This window comes from Anopheles gambiae, chromosome 2 (genome assembly GCF_943734735.2).
Source record: "Anopheles gambiae chromosome 2, idAnoGambNW_F1_1, whole genome shotgun sequence".
In the NCBI taxonomy this organism is placed as follows: domain Eukaryota; kingdom Metazoa; phylum Arthropoda; class Insecta; order Diptera; family Culicidae; genus Anopheles; species Anopheles gambiae.
In genome coordinates this window covers 36,752,387-36,773,266 of record NC_064601.1, presented here as the reverse complement: position 1 = coordinate 36,773,266, position 20,880 = coordinate 36,752,387, and the positions used below count along the sequence as shown (strand labels likewise).

Here is a 20,880-nt window from a genome sequence, read left to right as displayed (position 1 = left end):
GCTTCTAAATATATAAAAAAAGCATTTTCTAGCTACCTTTAAACACTGCTTCATATATAAAAAAATACCGTTTAGATTGTAGAAACATAGAAACATAAATTCATTTTGAAAATCAAGCTATGTTTTTTAAAGTACAACAAACTTTTATTTATGCTATAACAAGAATTATTGGCATCTGTTCGATCTGAAATTTACACGACAAACCGCCGTGCGTTACGAACAGCTACGGCAAACCCTGCAAGCGAACAGGCTACAGACCAATTTCCATCCAGCGCACATGTCATTTGCACTCCGAACGTCGAGTGTGCCGGATCGCGTTACGCTCACGCTAACGTCTCGTTCAGTCTCTCACTCTGTCTCTCGCGCTGCCGTTCAGATTGGTCTCGTGTGTGTTTGTTCGCGCTCGACTTTCAGATCGGCCGGTGGCGGTTTGTGTTGCTGTCGGTATCGCTGGACCGTGTGCGCCAGTGGTTGTGTTGTGTGCAAGCGGGTATCTCGCGAAGGGTGCCTCACCGGCATCTATCCGGCTGGACCGTGTTTTTGTGCGGTGTCCTTTTTGGTGAAGCGTACACAGGGTAAGAAGCGAGCATCGTACCACCAAGTACCCGTGTGTGTGTGTGCGTGCGCGTCTGTGTGTGAATGTTGTGTGCGTGTGCCCGCAGGTGTAAACAAAAAGTGAGCGGCCACCAGCGAAATATATGTTCGATCAACACAGCATAGAAGCATAGCTGGGCAACGTTGGAATTAGTGCGGCAAACTTCGACAACAGCAACGTAAGAATGTTTTCTTTTAGCTTTTCTTTCGAATTTGACTTCTTTCAAAATTTAGTTTAAAATGTACAATAATTTGAAAATGTATTAAAGTGTGCACCGTGTGGAATGTGGAAGAATGCGGCATGAGCTTAGAAAGCTGCCGAACGGGAAGCAAAGAAAACCGGGAAAGTAAGACGAGAAGCAAACGCTGGAATAGGATATGTGCGTTTCAAAGCCGTTTCAAAGCACGGTTCGATTCTATCGATTCAGGTATTCCCCGTGTTTGGTGGGTTAAAGAGAGATACCGATCGAAATCGGGCGAACAGATTACACGCCAAGGTATTTGTCCGAGCGGTCTGTGGTTGCTACGAAAGCGTAGCTAAGACACCAAACAGTCCCGCTTACTGTGATACCAAAAAGCATGACAGGAAAGCATCGAAATTCCTATAACAAGTTCATATGCAGGAACATGCAGGTCTGTGGCAGCATTACGAAGTGCGTGGAAAACATCTAAATTTGTTTCCGTATCCGTATATTCATCCAGCACAACAGACTAATGAAAAATCATTCAACAATTCAATATGTATTCTAAACATTACTTTTAATTAAAGCGCTCTCAATGCACAAAAGCTACCGAACACCAAATCACTGCTGGCAAAACATTGCGTTTTTATTGGGCGTCCGTGGTGCCGGCTTGCCTTAGCTGACCAGATCGCCACAGGGAATGGCGAAACCTGTTAAAATCCAATTTCGCTTCCACTGCAACATGGATTCACTGCGACTGTGGGATCCGGGTGGGCAGTGGGCCATCCTCGAACGGTAGAGGACGCAACGTTGAATTGAATTTCTTCTCCCTTCGTCGTGCCTTGGTGTTGTGGTCCAAACCGGCGTTCTGCGTTTTTTGGCCTAATTACTTTTCACCGCACAGCGGTTGTTGCCGCTTTGCCGCACGCTTGAAATTGCAACGAATAAAACGGTTTGACGGTTCGTTCTGGACCTCCGTGCTTGGGAGGAAGAGAAGAGCCGGACAAAGCAGATGGAAAGGTTCGCAACACTAAGCATGGTCGCCTATGCCGGATGGTTGAACTTTCGGTGGAGTAGTTTACGCATCTGCTGGAGACTAAATTTCAATCAAATAGAACGACTTTTGGGTAAAATACGGGACACAATAGAGACAAAGGTAGCTTCTTTGTTTGTTGCGCAATGTAGATGCAGCTGACATATTTTGTTACAAATTGTTGCTAAATTTTACAGAGAAAACGACTGACAAAAATTGATTTAATTGTACCAAACTGATACGCACAGGGTGTGTGTCTGTGTGTATGTTAAGAAAATATTATACAATTCACCCGTTTCTGTTTGAAAGTGTAAGCTACAAACATGCGGTTTTGATCGATCAACATCTACCACGTGGTTAAGGAATGTTTTGACGCAGGAAGCATTTAGCGTAAAAGTCAAAACGGAACAGTGGGACACATTCTAACTCCTTTCGGCGTCTCGCTCAGGGTCATCTTACTTCACTCGTCTTGCTTGAACACCACTCCTGTCCGTGGGCCGAGAAGACAGCATGCCAACGAAGCCACTAAATGAAAGATAGAAACAAGATTCAACTCAACAAAAGAAGCAAAAAACGGCTCGTGTTCATTCATCTTTTCGATCTTGTCGTGCCCCGTTTGCGCTGTCGTCAAAAATGAAATCCACAATCAGAGGGCCAAAAAAACTAAGGCCAACGTGAGATCTCCATTCCATTTGGGCTAGAGAATGCGGGCGCTGAGCTCAATTCGACTTGGCGAAGGCCCGAAACTCGAGGTTATTTTCCCGCGAAATCAGTGGCCTCTGAAGGTCTAGCTTTTTGGTTTTGTCTTTTTTGTATAGCAAAGTTTTTCTTTTGTTTTTGTAAGCTAACCAATCGGTAGGCTATCGTATCAAAGGTACTGCTACTACTACGGGAACGGGCGTGTTGCATTGACATTCCATTAAGGGAGAAGATATTGTACGGTTTGGGAAAAGTGGACATTTGCTTTTTGGTGTGTACTTTTGCACGCAAACAGTTGTCTTTGTCTCGTTGGTCTTTCTACATGCGATAAGCTCACTCATGCTGCCACTGTATAGGTGGTTTTAAAACATTTTTTTGTTTGTTTTTCTATACCCATTCCGTTCATGGTACGGAATCCACTCGATGTACTCCAGTTGAGTTTGATACATTGATTTTTAGTAAAATGCGAAATGTTCAACCGTCAGCAGAGGTAGAAGTAGAGCAGTGTTTGTTCTATCGAATGAATGATTTGATTTTCATTCGCTCGTGATTGTGATGTGATTTAGACCGTCCCACAAAGAGGAGATGACCAATTTCGCTTATCCGTTTACGGCTTTTGCCTGCAATTTTATTTAAATGTTACAAAGAGGCGAGCTCGAACCAAGTATCGATTTGATGTCCATCTCGCATAGAACTGTAGTCAATAGTTGTTAAAAAAAAGGAAAAGAAATATTGTCGGTGTGGCAAATTCTTTGTAATTTGTTGTTTTATTATTCGTAAACCATCATACACCACGTAAACTGCTGCATCGTAACAGGGAAATAGGATACATTTGTGGTGATATTATTTTTTTATGTAAAAAAGCACAGAGAAAAAAATGTTCAAGCTCTTAAAACAAGCACTGTGAACAAATACTACACGCAAATGTAATGGGGTATCAAAATTCTGCATACTTTTAATTTAATTTAATTATGGTCCCAAAAAAACTGCAGGCGTTTTGTACCATCAGCTGCCAAAAAGGTGTGCTGCAAGCAAATAAATGATCAAATTAATCGGTTATCTTACCCAACCCAGCCCTGCGGGATATAAGAAAAAAAAAAGCAAAACAAAAAAAAAAACACCATACCAGCAGCGTAAATATGAAACCAGGGACAAATTTGAACAAACCACACAAAAGTGAGGAAAAATATGATAAAAACAAAATCGAGAAAACAAAACACAACAAAAAACGATAGTAACAGATGGAAAGGTGTTTTAAATCATCGAAACACAAAAAAAAAGATGAAAGCAGCAGCAACAGCAACTTTAGCCACACAAACACACACACACATACAAAAAAAGTAGTAAAACCATGCGTTTTCAGCACATTTTCACAGCACGGTCACCGATCGCCGTGGGCTGCTGCTAATCAAGGTGAACCTTAAAACATGTGCTTACCACTTGAGAGCCTTCCGGGCCTCCTCCCGCCCGGGCGAGCCTTAAGGGCTTAGGTAGGCGGTAATTGGTCGTAAGGTTGGCCTAAAGAACCATTTCCGCATCGTAAGCTTTATGTTTTTTTCCTCAAAATTTAATATTGCATTTGTTTCGGGCGAGTTGTGTGGTTGTGTACGCACCTTTTGCTTGTTTTTTCCGCCTTTTATCGTGTTCAACAATTTTGTCGCATTGCTTTGCAACATTTGCAATATTTTATTGTGCGTTTTGTTAGACTTTTTGCTTACATTTGTAGCATTCCTTGTTTTACGGGCTTGATTTTGCCGATTGTATTGCCGGTTGGCATTTTTTTGCGTATGTTTTCTGCAAAGTGTGTTTTTTCCACTTTTTTTCGTTTAAGACGCTCTTTTCTTCCTCTTTGCACACTTGGCAGCCGATGAAATATGCAAATATGGATGGGAGCTTTTGTGTGTGTGTGTTTCAGAACCCCCTCTCTCCCCCCCTCTCCCTGCATCATTTCACTCTGCGATGGCGTGACTTATTTATTTATTTCTTATTTTCTGCCTGTGATGAAGTGCCGAAACTTGCAGCATTTGATGTAAGTTTTTGTTTCTTCTCTCTCCCATTTGGCCCTGTTCGAATTTCGTTCCGAGAATTAATAATGCCGCGGCACGGTCGTCGTATGACCGGCCGGCTTTGACGGCCGAATTTAGATTTCGCATGCGCTTTTGATCCGGTGCGCCACGGTTGAGAAGTTGTTCGATCGTGTCTCCAAGACGTGTGTGACGCATGGATCGCGATCACATTGCCAGCGGAGTATGCGATGAGCAGGCAATGGAGTGGAGTAGAGGCGGTGATAAATTGTGGAATTTATTAGCGAAAGCGAACGATTTATTTGTGTTTATGTATGCACTCTACGTGCGGGCACATATGTTATGTCATCGATTAAGAGTTTAACATTCAATTAAGAAAATGTGCAAACATAAATTTACTACTGCAGGTTAGTGCTTCATTAAGGAAGATACAATGTATAATATCATCACATCGACGATGCTTGTCGTCGCGAGTTGAACACAGCAATAAGTGTATGAGCAAACTGAGTCACAAGTTACACGCGAAAGCAATGCTTCCTCCACGGTCCGCTCCTCATTTGCCGCCGACGATACGTCCCCGCCCAACGGCATCATTATTGTTATTATTTTATTATTACATTATCATGATCATCAGGAGCGCAGGCAACCGAAACAACCAAAAATTCGCCAGATCACGCACAGGAACGTAAGGCCTTCTGGCGACAGTCGCGCCACAAACCGACCCGAGCACATCGTGCAAGATTTTCCCTCTGCTGGCGCTGTGCTTTGTATGTGTACGCGCGCGTTTGCATGTGATAAAAGCTTGTTGCTGTTGTTTTTCGGTTATGCTTCGTTTTTTTTCACCGGCAATTTCCCGGCGGGTGCCGAATCTGCCGTGCGCTATCTTCATGTGTGAGTTTCGCGAACGTGTCCGGTGCGGAGCCTTTTTCCTTATTCCGTTACATTGCTTGGCCCGGGTGTGCCGATGGCTTCACTGTACCGAATGCGAGATGTCCTCCGGATGATATCGGGCGTTGATAAGCGCAAGTGAAGGTTGCTTTCGCCTTCCCACCGTTAGCGGTTAGCGGTGCGGTGGAAATGTTGAGTGCGTTCCGATGATTCCCTTTGGGCCATCCGGACCGGGGCTCGCATTCGGTACACGCCGACCAACCGGTGACTGTGCATCACTGTATCGCTTTCGGCCTTTTTGCAGTGCCCCGAATTTCCGTCCATAAATGGAATAAACGGTCGAGGAATCGCTTTAATCAGCCCACCGTCTGGGATCGTACGTAGGGCTGGGGTTTTGTTTGCTTTTTGGCATTGAATTTTCGAATCCGGTCCCTCCCTTCTCTCACCGTCCGTGTAATGCTGGTACCGGACAACCGCAGACAGGACGGGCTACGGCAGGTTTCAAAAGAGATATTCGGCAAACATGATGCGCACATGTGATGGCGCCAGCTGCTGCTCCGGCTCCGGCCAGCATCGATCCGAGGCAGCATTTAGCTGTACGTACGCGGGCCACAATTGCGCCCCGTGGAACGTGTTTTTCACAGGGGCTGGCAACATTTTTCGGGGGTTGGTTTCGATTTCGAAAGAATGTTTTGGGGGGGGGGGGGGGGGAATTAGGAAGCGTGGTGCACGATAATGACGGTGGTCTCGGGAGAGAGGGAGTGTAAGGTTCTCGATATTATTATTCTGCTGCGCCGTCGCCACCGATACTGGCAAGAACCGGTTTCCCTGTTGGAGTTTTCACCCGCCATGGATCGATCGGGCAGCCGGGAGGGTCGATTGGAAGAAGTATGAAAGCATCCTCAGCTCATTAAACGAGTTCTTGGCCGGAGCTTGTTTCTTCTCCCTCCTCTCTCAGAGGTACTTTTGGGGCCATCCGGAGCAATGAGGACACGCGATGCTGTTGCAGCCAGTGCCGAGTACTTGATAGATTGTAGTGCATTTTTGTTACTGTTGTTGTTGCTGCTGCTGCTGCTGGTACACCACCCCCAGCCCTGCCAAACGAAGGTTGCATCAACCGCGCCAGAAAACCTTTGGCAATTTGGCGTTCCTTCTTCACAGTTCCTTCCCTTTTCAGGCGGATTTCAATGGCGTTTTTTTTTTGACAGCCGCCTTACTTTTGCCATCAACGTCCTTGCACGCATGAAGAATCTCGTGGCATGCGTCGGTGGATGCAATAAATTATCTCCAGACAGCGCCGAAAGGTAAAGATATGGAGGTGCGTGTGGTTTTGCGCAGGACGGCGAGGGGGTTCGTCGCCATGATCGGGAAGGAAAAACCGGCATCGATGCCCCCTTTTTTGCTCCTCGTCCGCTGCTGTCATCATCTCATCCCTGCGGGACCAGCATCTTGGCAAGAAGAAGTGCCTCACGAATATGCAAAAAAAAAGTACAGACACGCGGGAGAAAATAAGAACACACGCGTGTCGCACACGATCGCTGCGAGATCGGATCGGTTTTCGGCGCGGGTTAGAGGGGGCTTGCCGCGGTCGCTTGCAGTAAATGCAGCCATGCGTTCGTTTTGTACTTGCAATCGAGTGTAGCTTCATGTTTTAGCTGGTTGTTTTCTTCCCTGCTTGCGATGATGGTTACAGTACCTAAACCGTGGTTCGCTTTCCTGGCCCCGTTTATCTCGCATTGCCCGCGGCAATGGTAAGTACTTGTGGTGGATGATTTTTTGGATAGGTTCGACTCGATCCGATGGGGCTCATCACTGCAGCATACTGGAGCTTGGTTGGGTTATATTCTTTTTTTTTGCATTCATCGGGAATGAACCGGGAACTGCCGGGACCAGCAAACTCAACAGCGACAAACAAAAAATCCTCCCAAAGCGGACAAAACTGCAGCTGCTTCCTCTCTGTTGTGCATTATTTATGTGCTGCTGTGTGCAAATGTACACGGACCGAACGGGGGAGGGAAGATTGTGACGCGCCGAAATGCAACAAAAGATTAGATAAAGTAACAGCAGTTGTGCGACACAAGCTGCCCCCCTGATCGATGGTCGGAAATGGAGTGTCGAAAAATTGGCGATACTTTGCATTCCAATTGGCTCCATGCCAGACTGTAACGATAAATGTGTGTGTTAGTGTGTGTGAAGTAAAGTGTGCGTGCGAAGCAAAGCGTTAAACATGTTAACTATCACCTATCAGAAAATGACACGTGTTTCTCAACTCACGGTGCTGTGGCATCCAGTAGCGTTGAGCTCTGAAGAGTCAACCATGACTCACCAGTTTCGGCGCGATTGGTATGATAAATTATTTTGCCAGCTCTGCCCTAGCCCTAGTTTCGCACATGGCGGCGCTTTACATCGCACCCCGGTTGTAGTGCCGCACGATCATGGCCAGTTCTGATTCGGCCCAGACAGACCGGATAGTCAGTCCGTTGTGCCAGGCAGGAAAATGCACAGGCAATTCCCGAGGGTAAACGGTGGTTCCCCCTTTTTTGTGGTCGTAATATGCACTCGTGGCAGACGGTGAAAAATGAACTATCCGTGGTGCAGTCTTTGCAGACTCAAACACAGGCACACGAACGCGAAAAACCCTATAAATGGAGGAAAGAAGTAAGAGATGAAAAATAAAACACACGAGCATGAGGTATGGTCGAGCAAAAGGGAGAGGGAACACAACTGGGTTTAAATTTCGGAAAAACGACTGCAGTAAGACATCTCTTCAAGGAAGTGCTGGCGTTTGCGAGCACGTTTTTCTTGGCTACAACACTTTATCACCATCTCAAGATAGCGGTGACACGTGAAAAAGTGGAGTCCGTCTGTGTCGGAAGAAGTTCATTCCTTTTGTATTGAGCGCTTACTAGCCTCGGGTGGCCAGTATTAGTTCGTTGTTTCCTTTTTTGTCATCGAGTTATATTGTGATGTTATTTTGAGGACCTAATGCTTTAGTTTCTTTTGTATGCTTGAAAATGTTCGCATGGATATTAGTTCTTTTCACTTTTCATTATGGAAATTTGTTTTTGATAATTTTAGTATTGGATCTTTTACTCAGATTTCAATTTTAAGTGGTAAAGATTTGTCAAAGATTGCTACAATCTCCTCCGCTGTATTTCATCTGGCATTGCTTTAACGGAGGACATAGAACGAAGCAGCCCGGCGTGTTTATTGTTGCGTATAAGTGTGTGCGTGTAAAACCGTCCGACAGGTGCATCATGCCAAAATGGCATTTCTGTCCCTTGCACCAAACACGGCCACATCCACCCGGTACTGTCGCGAGTTGACAGTTTCCACACTTCTTGCGCTAGTCACGCGCTTCTAGTGCCTTCTGGCTGGTAGGTTTTCCAGCTCATGCTGCTTGATGCTAGTTTATTTTTGCACACCATCATCTGCCTCATACCATCATGATCGGGAGTAGGTTTTACCATAAACGACCTCACCAAGCGTTACACCGTGGTGTGTGCGTCTGGATTCTGTCACCACGCGTCGTTCGCAGGAACCACTCTGTTGGACCTGGGCAGAGCACACCGAGTGACGGCTTTGATGTTGTTGGTGGGTCCGGGGTCCGGTTCATACTGTAGCCCGCTGTGACTCATCAAACGCTCACGCATCCCACTCTCTAGTGGCATCCTCATTATCGCCATCGTCGTCGCAGCATCGTTCGACGGCGAAGGTCTTAGGAATGGTTCTAGAATAGAGTGTGCACGGCACACGCACACATATAATACATGCGAAACAAAAAGCAGTAAACATATTACGCAGTATTGGGCTAACTTGGTTCTAGGGAAATTTCCGCGCTAAAACAACCGACTGCACGGTTTCCCTGTGATCAATCGATCGTTGTCAGTTCATTGATCGATTGATGGTGTAGAAAAAAGAGATGTTTCACGGCAAAGATTCGATTCAGCCGTGCTTACACAAACCAATTAGCACGGCACCATTACGAACTGCCGCTAAAGGCTAGCGGACTTCGGAGAAAGATTACGGATCGTTGTGCGGCCTCCACCATCGTTGATCGTTCGCTAGGTTCTACCCTCGGTTTCGCACCCTCTGTCGCTGGTTACTCACGCACATTCGAGTTACTCGCGAGCTTTATGAAAAGTGCGAATAAAATCCTCCCATACCTCCCCCAGTCCATCCTCTCCATGCACCGAGTGTTAAGTGGCTATAAATTTGGACCAACCGTCAATTTCCTTCCGAGTTTCGCCCATAGTTCGCACATCGAGCAGAATGTGGTCGCGTCCTTGGAGGTTGGGAGACGTGCGGGCAAGTGTTGTTGTGGCACTCACTCGACACTTTTTGTGTATGTGTGTGTGTCTGTGTTTGCATTGGTGTACTGCGCGGAATGCGTTTCGCGTCTCGGATGGGTAGTTGCCCGACTGCACCCGAGCCCCGGCCCAAGGAAGATGCCGTTTTGCTTACTGCTGCAAATCTCGTCCGCCAACCGGGCACGTGATTGCAGGCGGGTTTGTCTGCTGTGGTGCCCCATTTTGCTGCCGCCGCCATTGGGTTGGCTGTTTTGCGCTGCCAAGGCAAACGTACACATGTTTTCCGATACGGCACCGGCAGTGGAATGAATCACAAGAGGTGCGTTGCCGCAAACGAACAAGTATGCAAGTTTTGAAACACAATCTCGAAAGGGAAGCTGTACCGGGTGTCGCACGTTTTACATAGAACTCGTACGGGGTTTTACAAGTTTCTTGGCGGTGTGAAAAGCATATTCAATCCTTTCTAACGGGGACGTATTTCTATTCGGCAGCAATATTTTCTATTTTCAATCTCATTCATTTTCCACGAGTTAGCCTGGCATGTGGTTTGTACCATTTTTTTAATAATACTTTTTAGAAACTTTAGGAAAATAATATGTGAACTTTGAATGATGAGGAGTTTTCTACAACCGGCAATTTGAACTAAAAATAAATTTAACTGTAGCAGTTTAAAGTATCATCCAAATGGGTTTGATTACATTCGATTTTGGTTGTCATACTAGAAGCAACGGAACATAAAAATGTTGTAAGGCAATGTATTTTCAGGACAGTGACGCCTGGACAGTGAGTGTAAGAACTGAGCTATAAAGTTTTTATCGCCAAATGACTTGTAATACTTAGTAAATCCCATTCAGAATGCGAAAATAGCCACGTGCTGGATGTAACACGCTAATTTTTCCAGTCTCACGTTTTCGGTAAATGGTTCTCTCGTCAGGCGCGCCCAGACGAACGATCGAACGACGACGGTCTGACGTCAGTTCGCCAGTGCGATGGGCAAATAAATAGCTGCTTGTTGATATTTAGTCACCTCTTCGCGAAGGTACTCTTGTAGCAAAGCTCATCTATTCTGTAGCGCAATGGACGGATGCTTAAATAATGGCAAAGTAAACACATGGGGAAGGTGATGAGTCTGTTGAGGGGTGGGGAGAGGGCATATTCACCCCCCTCCAAGGTCAGTTTGCATTTTTGGCGAGTAACAGAATAGCTCTCTTTATTTATCCCAAGCAAGACTGCTTCGAAATGAAGTAAAATTGAACAATACGCCGGCTTGATGTTGATTGAATTCTAAGCTTTCATTAAGCAAACCATTAGGCAGCCCAAACAGGTTGGTAGGTGACACGCTAAAGGTTAAAAATTCTTACCATATTAATCACGGGCAGCTAGTACCACTGGTCGTAAAACCCCGCAGCTCCACCGTTTGGGACGAGGCTCGGAGGTGCCAGAACCGGAATACTTTAACGTACTTTATTGCCCATTTGGGTGGAAAACCGCAAACCTCTCTCCTCGCGACGCCCCCGACGGTTTCGGTGGGCAGCTAATTTGACATGCATAAACTTTAATGTTTCGTACCCGGGATTAGTGAAATCTCGTGCGGTAGTGGTGAGTATTGGGGGAGGAGGTATGCGAGATAGAATAAATAATATATTTGTTGTGGGCAATGAAGAGAGACTGGTGGTGGTTGGCTCGAGCAAATGGGGGAAACAGTAGTAGCGGCATTGGTGCCGAACGTGTGCGCCAAGGTGTTAAAGTTTGTACAACTCGGGTTCTCTCTCTCTCTCTCTCTCTCTCTTGTACGCTTGCTGGTCGCACACATTCCTTGCCCGATGGGTTTTACATAGTTTTCCATGCAACCGATGTGGGACCAGTGATGGAGACAAACTTATTCTACCGCACGAATGCTTGCGCTAGCGCATACACGCTCATACCGGCTTCAGGAGACCGTGCGAGACAGTCGGAAATGCAAATACCCTCGGCGGAATGTATCGATGGCAGCAAAACAGATCCGTCCTTCTGCTACCCCAAAAAGCCCCATCTGTGTTCGTCCTCCCGTTGGGCAGAGCACGAGACGCAAAACCTGCGAAATTCCCTGGTACTACCAACTTGTCCATCAGCACCCGCTGCTTGCGCCAAGTGTAGCAACGCGGAAAAGCGCCGATTGGTTGCGGCCGGCGTGAAGCCTCTCATTTCGTAATTAGTTTATGAATATTTATTGGCACTTACAGTGATTTTATGCCACTCGTCGCTAATACTCTCGTGGCAATCGAGATAGGTTAGGGCAGGGCTTTGGACGTTGGTCTCCTGGGACGGTGGCAAGGGAATTCATTGTGTTTCAGGAAGGGTCCTAAGGTCCGCTAGGTTTTGATGTGACATCTTCGCGCGGGCCGCGTGCCCCGCAATAGGGTGGTGAGAATCGGTGATGTGTGCTCGTTATGCTAAACGAGCTCCCATCAGAACGAGTCACACAACAAGGGGCTTAGAAACATTACTCCAATCCAAACTGCCAACGCAACCAAAATGGCTGCGTGATGTTGTTTGTTGGGTAAGGTCACGACTGTGGTGGTCAGTTTTTCAGCGATTACTACCATTACGCAGGAGCAGGTGGTATAAGGCGGGGGTTAATATGCTTTATCGGCTAATTCCATATTATTTTCTCACATTGCCGCTCACCCTCGGCGTGTCATAAATTTTATCCCTCACCTTAATCTCCGCTTCTGCCTGCAGAGGAAAAGGGGATAGGGTGGGGATGGGGATTTCATTATTTCGCTGTGCCCTGTGAAACGACACCTCTAGTGACACTTAAGCCAGCCAACCATACCGTGTGTATCGCTAGTTGTGGTTTGTGTTTCCTTTTGCCTCTAATGCTTCCACCACCACCGCCGCACTTTATGACTTAATGAATGACTTAATGCCGGTTCCTAGGGGCGCGTCGGGCTGTTCGCGTGGTTCCCTCCCCCCCCCCCCCCACAAGTAGAAAGTAGCGTGCCACGTGTCGCCGTGCTGCCCAGGTGGAGTCCCTGTGCTACCCAATACCCGCTACCTGTTATTGTTGTTGACAATGTTGTTTGAAGTGGGTTGAGTATTGTTTTTCGTCCCGTGCAGCACAGCGAAGCGTGTGTAATGCTATCCTTATTAGAAATGAGGATATTAATGTATTTTTCGATTTGTTTTTGAAACTCGGTGCGCTTGATGTCTTAGAATGTACCTGATGCTTTTTGTTTTTCCAATTTCCTACACCATCAACATTACGCCCTAGAGGCATCGAATTGCGTCGAGGCAACCTTGGTTTCCGTTCTAAATTTATACAATGGAGAAGAAAAGCAGATTTGCGCTCCCTCTGACTCATGCTCGCAGTAGATTGGAAAATGTGTAGACTATTGGAAATAAACACACAGCGTCTCTCCTGCCCGACGCTCACTAATGGAACTGACTGAGCGGTTCGTTTTTATTTGGGAAAGCTGCATGCGCAAAAAAAATGTGAATTGCTTTAAAACCAATAATCAAACCAACAAAAACGACCACCTTTTGGCAGACTGCTGGCCGCCGACCAGCCGACGGGGGCGAAGTCGATTAGCGTGTGCATGGGGGAGTGAAAATATCGTCCAAAACCACGCGGGGTCTGTTTATTTTCGGCTTCGATTCGGCATCGTTCCACTAAGCAAGAAAGGAAACGACAATGTAGGAGGAAGTCGATTAACGTCCCAGCGCACCAGCTAGCGGTGAGAATACATCCGTAGTAAAGAAAGGGAACTTATGACACTCCAAAGCAGCACAACAGTGTGGATTTTAATGGACCTTGCCAGCCCTGGCAGTGGTTGTGTTTGGAGCTAATTTCGCGTAGTTTGTGTATTTCAGAATCAATTTGATTAATTTTATGATTGCGCACAAAATGTCTGCACGAAACGATCGGCGTGAAGCCAATGTCCCATTTGGTCAATGCATTGAGGTACCGCAAGTGATTACAAAATGCATTAATCCGATATAAGTGCGCTACAAAGCAGACCACCAGATTACCGGTGCCGTTGAAAAGTCTTCCGATACAACTGTCTGTCGGTCCGGTTTCACCCACTGGCAACAGCATAGCAACCTGTTGCTGTCAGTGTCGATAACGACACTTTGCATCTCGGTGCTGCAATGAAGATAACCGCAGCCGCTTGGCAAAATCCGGGACTGGTGCGCCGACCGAACCCGAATCATCCGATCCGCTCAACGTGTGCAGGAAGAAACCCTTACGGTGCAGTGGCAAGAGTAGCTTGCGCGGAGATTGGTGATTGGTCTTGCATCACACGCAAAGCGCAAGGAATGTGTGTGCACGCGCACGGTTTGCATTTGCTTGCTGACCCGACCGGTTTACCGGATCGATCTTAGCCCATTTGGCACCTGCTTGTAGCCGGTGCCCCTTCTGACAGATGGATATCTGATGCCCTTTTTACGCAAACACATCCATATACACGTTGGAGTCGGTGCTTGGTTGCCACGGTTGCCGATTGAAGCCAGTGCCGTGACGATGGTTTATTTTAGCACGCTCGCGTACATCTTGCACTGTTCACGGTGGTTTCCACCACACGCTGCAGGTTGATCGTAGCAAAACTGTGGAGGATTAGCTGTTTGGAAGCGAGGCCAAACATTTCCCCGGCGTGTCTTGGGTACGCTGCGGGGAGATAAAAATCACAGTGCTTAAGCCAACCTCGTAACAGTTATTTTGAGCACATCTAGCGAAGTAATGGAAGGCATGGATTAGGATTGGAGAAACTACAAGCCGTCGTTGCTATTTCCTATTTTTAATGACGATTATATATGTTAGGCTTTGCAGTGAAATATTTAGTGTTAACACTTTAAGCGCCGCGTCATATGAAATCGCACGACGGCTTTGTTCACCGCTCAGCTCTGCATCTGACGCTCACCAATTCTCTTGATAACGAATGAGTTAGGAAAGAGAGAACGAGAACGACATGTGCTACGCCGCTTATCGAAATGAAACAAAAGAGTGATAATAGTCGCACAAACAATTGTCGCTCTCATCGCTCTCTTGTCATGCGCTACGTGCTCACTCGCAAACTGTGACGTCAGGCCGGCGGTCAAAGTGTTAAAGGATTGATTTATATCACATAGACCATGTTTGTATTCACCTCTCAGGCTTACGGATGGATCCGATTTTGAATTTACATGGTGTTCAAGGGTTGTGGAATCTTTTTTTACTTATTGCATACATATAAATGTCAGAATCAATGTTAAAAAGACATGTCGTGATACATGCAAATTGAGACTGTCACCAAGCAGATATATTTGAAGGATAGCAACTGTTTCACTTCATAAGCAATGAAACGTTTCCTTCACGCCACCCCATTGAATTGATATGTAGCGCCACTCTAACATTAATGTCGGCTGCGATATAGAATTAAAATAGTCCGACAAGCGTCTTCTTACTATAAAAACCTCCATTCGTCTCACAAGTAGCCTTACACATAATAAACATATCCCGGACACTTTACCCCGCGCACGCACAGAACCCCTTTTTGGACAAAAGCTCCACCGGGTACTGACAGATAATTTATGCTGTCACCGAAATCACGCATCAACGCACCTGCCACATAAATGCCAGTCCAGACGGGGGCATTTTTACGACTCCCGTATACGTTCTACGGTACCGTATGCGTACAGTCTTATTGCGTACAGTATGCGTATCGCACTTCGAATGTGCGTCGTCGTGTGTTTTGCGTAGCGCACCGCGTTCGCGAATAGCGTGTGAAATGAATATCCCGTAATCAATAACTGTCAGCGGGTGGCACACCGAGTGCTTTACTATACCGGTACGCCACCTATCCGATATAGTTTTCTCCTTGATTTTTCCCCGGAGCTGGTCTCTGCTTTCGATATGATACAGCAGTTAGGTGTTGGGCGTGGAAATGGGATGTGTTCCTACCGGCCTAGTGTAAATATTTTTCACCATTCCGTTGTTGAACTCGGAACCTACTGTGGCAAGTGAAGTGATCATTTTTCACTGTACCAAAAGGCAAGCAAATACATCGTGTACAATAAATAAACGAAACATTGTGTGACCATACGTTACGTTATGTACGAATCGCTCCGAGTGCAAAATCAGCAAATGGCCGGAGGGAAACTCACAAAAGTTTGGTTGTCGTGCGATCGATTAATCATTCTGTGATGAAGAGATTTGCAGACCGTCGCAGATGTGAGTGCGTGCGGGACAAATCGGTGCAATTATTGAGCAGACTTCAGGTGATGTGTAGGTCTTTTGCACAGGCTAATTGATACGGAGCTGTTTTAATTTCTGTCGTCATGGTACGTTGTGCGTAGTTTAAAGTCGTTATTTATTAATGTATGACTATGAAAGACAGGGTAAGTTAAAATGTTAAGAAACATTTAAGCTGAAAACATTGATACGTTCACAAATTGGACAGATCACAAGTGCGCCACGGCGATCAACGTAGTCCATTATCACGCGATCCGATTTGATTATCCAATCTAGCTCATCTCACAGCAATCGTCTCGTCTCTATGCGGTTTACTTTCCTGTCCCTTCCATCAAGGTGATCCTTCCCATTTGGTGTGGGGACCATAGAAAGACCTCACGAGCAGCGCTATCAAGAATACCGGGACAGAGAAAACGGATTAAGCTGTTTGCCGGGCGTCCTAAATTGGATAATTCGGCGTGACACAAAGCTAGCCGCCAGGGTCTGTTACCGGTGCGAGAGACAGTTCGTTGAAATTATCCGTTTGATTGCCGCTAAACCACCCAACAGGCCAGATGCGAATGGGAAAGTAAACGATCGCCGATCGTCTCTCACTGTCCACCGCGGTTACTGTGCGTGGTTGCTGGTTCTTCGAAAACTTTCTTCCAGGGTGGCAAAGTAAAGATATGCTAATTGTAGCTGCAGCTGCAGCATTGCGCTGGAACTCAATTCCCACTTGTGCCACGCTTCCGATGCCGCGTTCGTGCGCTCCGAAGTTCTGTGGGCCGATAACTTCCCGGATCATTGGCCAATGTGGGATGAAATCGGATCATCCAAATGTCCACGGTGGTGGTGGTGGCGGCAGATTCCGTGAATGACGGGCGACACCACTCATGGTCCAGCAATGCAGATAAATGACCCCCGGGAATGATTAGTACAAGTGGAAAGGCCTGGTAGTGGCAACAAATTCCAACAGAAACAGTCAGCTGGCAGGAAGATTATTGCGATGTGTCTGCACGTAGTGTCGTAGCCCACCCACTGCTGACCTGTTTGGTGTGTTTATGTGTGTGTATGATTCTGTATGTGATAAAGTTTACAGTATCTCGCTGGCCCTAGTGAGACGTTCAGAATATCAAACAGGTTTGCTGGGGTTTGTACAATTTCTTGAGGATCATTCGCAAGGTTCTTCCCGTGGTGTTTGCTGTAGAGAACTCATTTGAAAGGGAATTAAAATTACTAAAGTACTAGGATGCAGTAGTCTATGCCATGACTGTTGTCCGAAGGGATTGCAATGAATGGTTTGTTGGTTGCGTGCCATCCTCATGATAGAACACCTCACTACAGGATCACTTTCATGCTAATGCGCGGGACACAATCAGTGGAAATTAGATTGTTAACAATCGCGGCCGGTTCGGATGGGTCGTCGTTACGCTTGTTCACAATGCCCTTGACTGTATGCGCGTTGAAAGAAGGTAAGAAGTGAGAAGAGGGCAACTGCTCTGTTAAAGGTTCTTTGCAACCAAGGTTGGTTGGTTTGTGCAGGCGAACTGTTAAGAACGTACCGGAAAGCGTAGGCGCGATACACTTGGTAAACGCTGGAGTGAGAACTGCTGCCTATTATTGATAAATTTAACAGGATGAAACCGTTTGTTAAGCAACGTGACCTACTGTCCACTTCAAGAGTTATGTTTTTATTACCTCAAGCAAGCAAACTGCAACTTAGCTTATGCACATTGAACCCAGCAATGATTTCAAACCAGAAACCAAACCATCACCGATAGTTGAATCTGTGGTTCGGTTTGTTTCGTCTCAATTTGCCAGCCAATTTGTAACGCGTCTTAATTAACTGTCTGTGTTCTTTTTGCCCCGCATGTCGAGTGGGGGGTCACACCCATTAGTCCGGAGTTGATAAATGGACTCTCTAAAATAAGCAAACTTCTTCCAGATGGATTCATGCCGTACCAGAACTGGCGTGGAAGAAATCTTTATTTGGAATTTCCATATCTGTAAACAAAAAAACCAAACGAAACGACATACGCAAAGACACGTCCCAAATGTAACCCAATTTCGTCCCAAACACATCTGGCTACGGGAGGGAATATGGTTTAGACTGCTCCATTCCCGTCTGACAGCATCAAATTCTCACCAAAAATCAGCCCCCGGCTGTAGTGATTAGAAGGAACGTGAAACGCATTAATGTCCGCTGGGGTCGCACATCGATACTTGATCCGTAACACATAGCGAGGCCGGTCGGTGTCGATCAGCACCACCCGGAAGCGGTTTCAAACTTGCGGAGGCTTGTCGCATTTGCGCGTCGTCTGAAAATTTCTGAGTCGATTGAGTGGCCATTCACGCGCATTTTCACACGATCTCCTCCACATGACACATTGGGCGGTAATGGTGGGCAATCGGTCCTGTTGCGCTGCGGTCCCATTTGCGCAACACTCACAAATAAATGGTCGTGTTTCTGATTACTTTCTAACCATAAACGGAGACGTGGATTCCGGGATGGCGCACGGGATGGAGCGCTCGTAAACGCTCTAACCCAGGCTGCGTTGAACCAGCGGTAGCATTAAGTAGCAGGCCGTACTCAGCATGGCTCCCTGCGGTGGCGTGATGTTTTTAATGAGCATTTTGATGGCGTCAAACCTCTCCGTGCATTCTGGCCAGCTACCCGTTGAGATCCAACCGAGCGCACAGCTTGGTTGGGTGTCGGTTGTCATTGGAGTGTAGTGGTAGTTCTTGCTGTTTTGGTATTCGGTCTACACCATTTAGCATTCGAATGAACTGTTTGGTTCTTGTGTGAGATGATTCTTGTGTTCCGCAACGTATTGGATTCGAGGCACAGAATCTTTAGCCGTCATAATAGCGCTTGATTGCCGATCCTATTAGAATGACAGCTAGAGCATAAGAAGTATCCAAGCTTTACGAAGTAGAAAACAAGCTCATTGTGCTTCCCGGTCTCTTTTTCGAACGTGATATGTGCTGTGAATTCTTTTGTACCGGCACCATTTATGTGCTCTGGCAAACAACAGCCACCCCCCTGCAGAAGGGCAGCCAATGAGATGCGCTGAAGAGTGGACATCGGCTTCACTTCGGTATCGTTAAACTGCCCCCGAGCTGGACTTGTGTAAAATGTAAAAATCGAACCGTTCCCACGGCTTCTCCTTACAATCACATACGAACCACAGAACCCTTCGCTGCAGGCACATTAAAAACACAACACATGGTTTGGCGATTGCGGGACAACCAACGAAACAACACAAAAACTGACGTGGCGGACGTGAATGTCTGTTTTTGGAGTTATATGTTACTGTCGTGCGGATCTGTCCGCGCTGCACGTTACTTTCTTCCGGGGTTTTGTGTGTTATTTCATGTTGTCGTATCGTAAACTAATCGTTGATTGGAATGTCTTCATTGCATGATTCGTTGTTCAGTCGCATAGCAATAGTAGTATTGCTGTATGCTGTCGTTCACGATCGAAACCCGTCCTGCCACGATGCTGGGTGCCAGCAGAAAGGGGTTTGTTTCGGTCGTAAACAATCGACCAGGCATTGTTTCTCCGAGAGGGAGCCGTGGCAGGCATCGGAAGGAATCGATTGGGCCATCGAAAGCCAAAGCAACCCGTTCGATGACACCGTGGCGTGCTGGAGGCGAGCTTTTATGTTAGTTTGCCGACCTCCCTCCTACCCTTGGTGATGCAATAAAATAGTGAAAGAGAAGAGACATGTTCCATTTTATTGCCACACGATGGTGACGTTCGGCTGTCGCATGATGCCACAGGCTTCCCGGTTTCGGGCGGTTTTGACTAGGTACGGGTCACGAAAGCTTTCACCGGACGGTCTCTATGTCCCTCCAGGACGGCTTCCGGGACGACCCGGCAGTGTGAAGGATTCAATAAGCTAATATGATTTTCCTGCCGGCTCGATTACGCTACCGGGATGCGACAGAATCGAACAATGAATAACTCTTATCCCTCGCCATCGCCCGGCACGGTGACAACATGCTGATGAAGGTGGCCGGACGGGGACGGGACCCCCGTTGAAGGACGTGATGTGGATGGTGAATTATGATGAGACATTTTTTCTCCCGGGATTGTGTGTTCGCTTTAGCTGCTGTGAGAACCGAACGATCACGAACCGATCGATGAGTTGATGATGAGAGTAGGTGGCGTAAGAGAATGGGAATTGAAACAGGATGGCAGCAGGGTGGGTTGCTTTGGTGGGTGGAATTAGATCCCGATTTCATCCCCCCTCTGAGCAGCAGAAGCAGCACTGCTGCGAGCGTATAAATAGAAATGTTTATGAGAGCAATATGAATTCATATCACACATATGTTCGGGACGAACGGTCAAATGGCGCCCGAACGCCGCGGGAAGCGAATGCCGGACCGGGGCGGCGTAATGAATATTGGTCTTTTATGGAAAGCGAGAAAATTATGTGTGCAGAACGTAAATGATTTGGGCAAATAGCGCAACCGTCAGCAACATGACACATTACAGAAATGAAATTCGTAACCGGCAGCGAAATCAAGTGATAAATGTTTCGAATCAAACGACCCTCACGACAACAGCGAAGGACTACTGTATTTTGCACGAGACGCTCTTTGTGGTGAGTGAAGGAAACAAGTAAAAGCCATTTATTGAACTTACTTTGTTCATGGTTGCACTTGATGCTTTTTTGCTTTACGCAAACACAGCGCAGCTCGTCCATATGGTTCCACTCTTGGTCGCTGACGTCAGAGGGGCTAAGAACCACAACGCGCTAACGCTTTAAATCACTTTCATGTGAAGCGTCACGGAGTGCAGCTTTCATCACACACATGGAATGGATGCCGTCGTGCACCGCGTGGTCAATGACAAGTAAAAAAAGAATATCAAACCATATTGTGGCTTTGTAAATATGTTTTGCCACAAATCAGTACCAAATATGCCAGACCGCGGTTCCGTTTCAGACTTTGC

The 20,880-nt window shown here is 46.6% G+C and overlaps 1 protein-coding gene across 1 annotated transcript in view; it reads left to right on the top strand.

The window, feature by feature from the left end:
- The first annotated feature begins 274 nt into the window (after positions 1-274).
- LOC1275055 (extracellular sulfatase SULF-1 homolog) overlaps positions 275-20,880 on the top strand; it is a 46,617-nt gene continuing 26,011 nt past the window's right edge. Inside the window, exon 1 of the mRNA XM_061643439.1 lies at positions 275-773. The gene's annotated coding sequence lies outside the window, so the exon portion shown is untranslated. The remainder of the gene's footprint in view (positions 774-20,880) is intronic.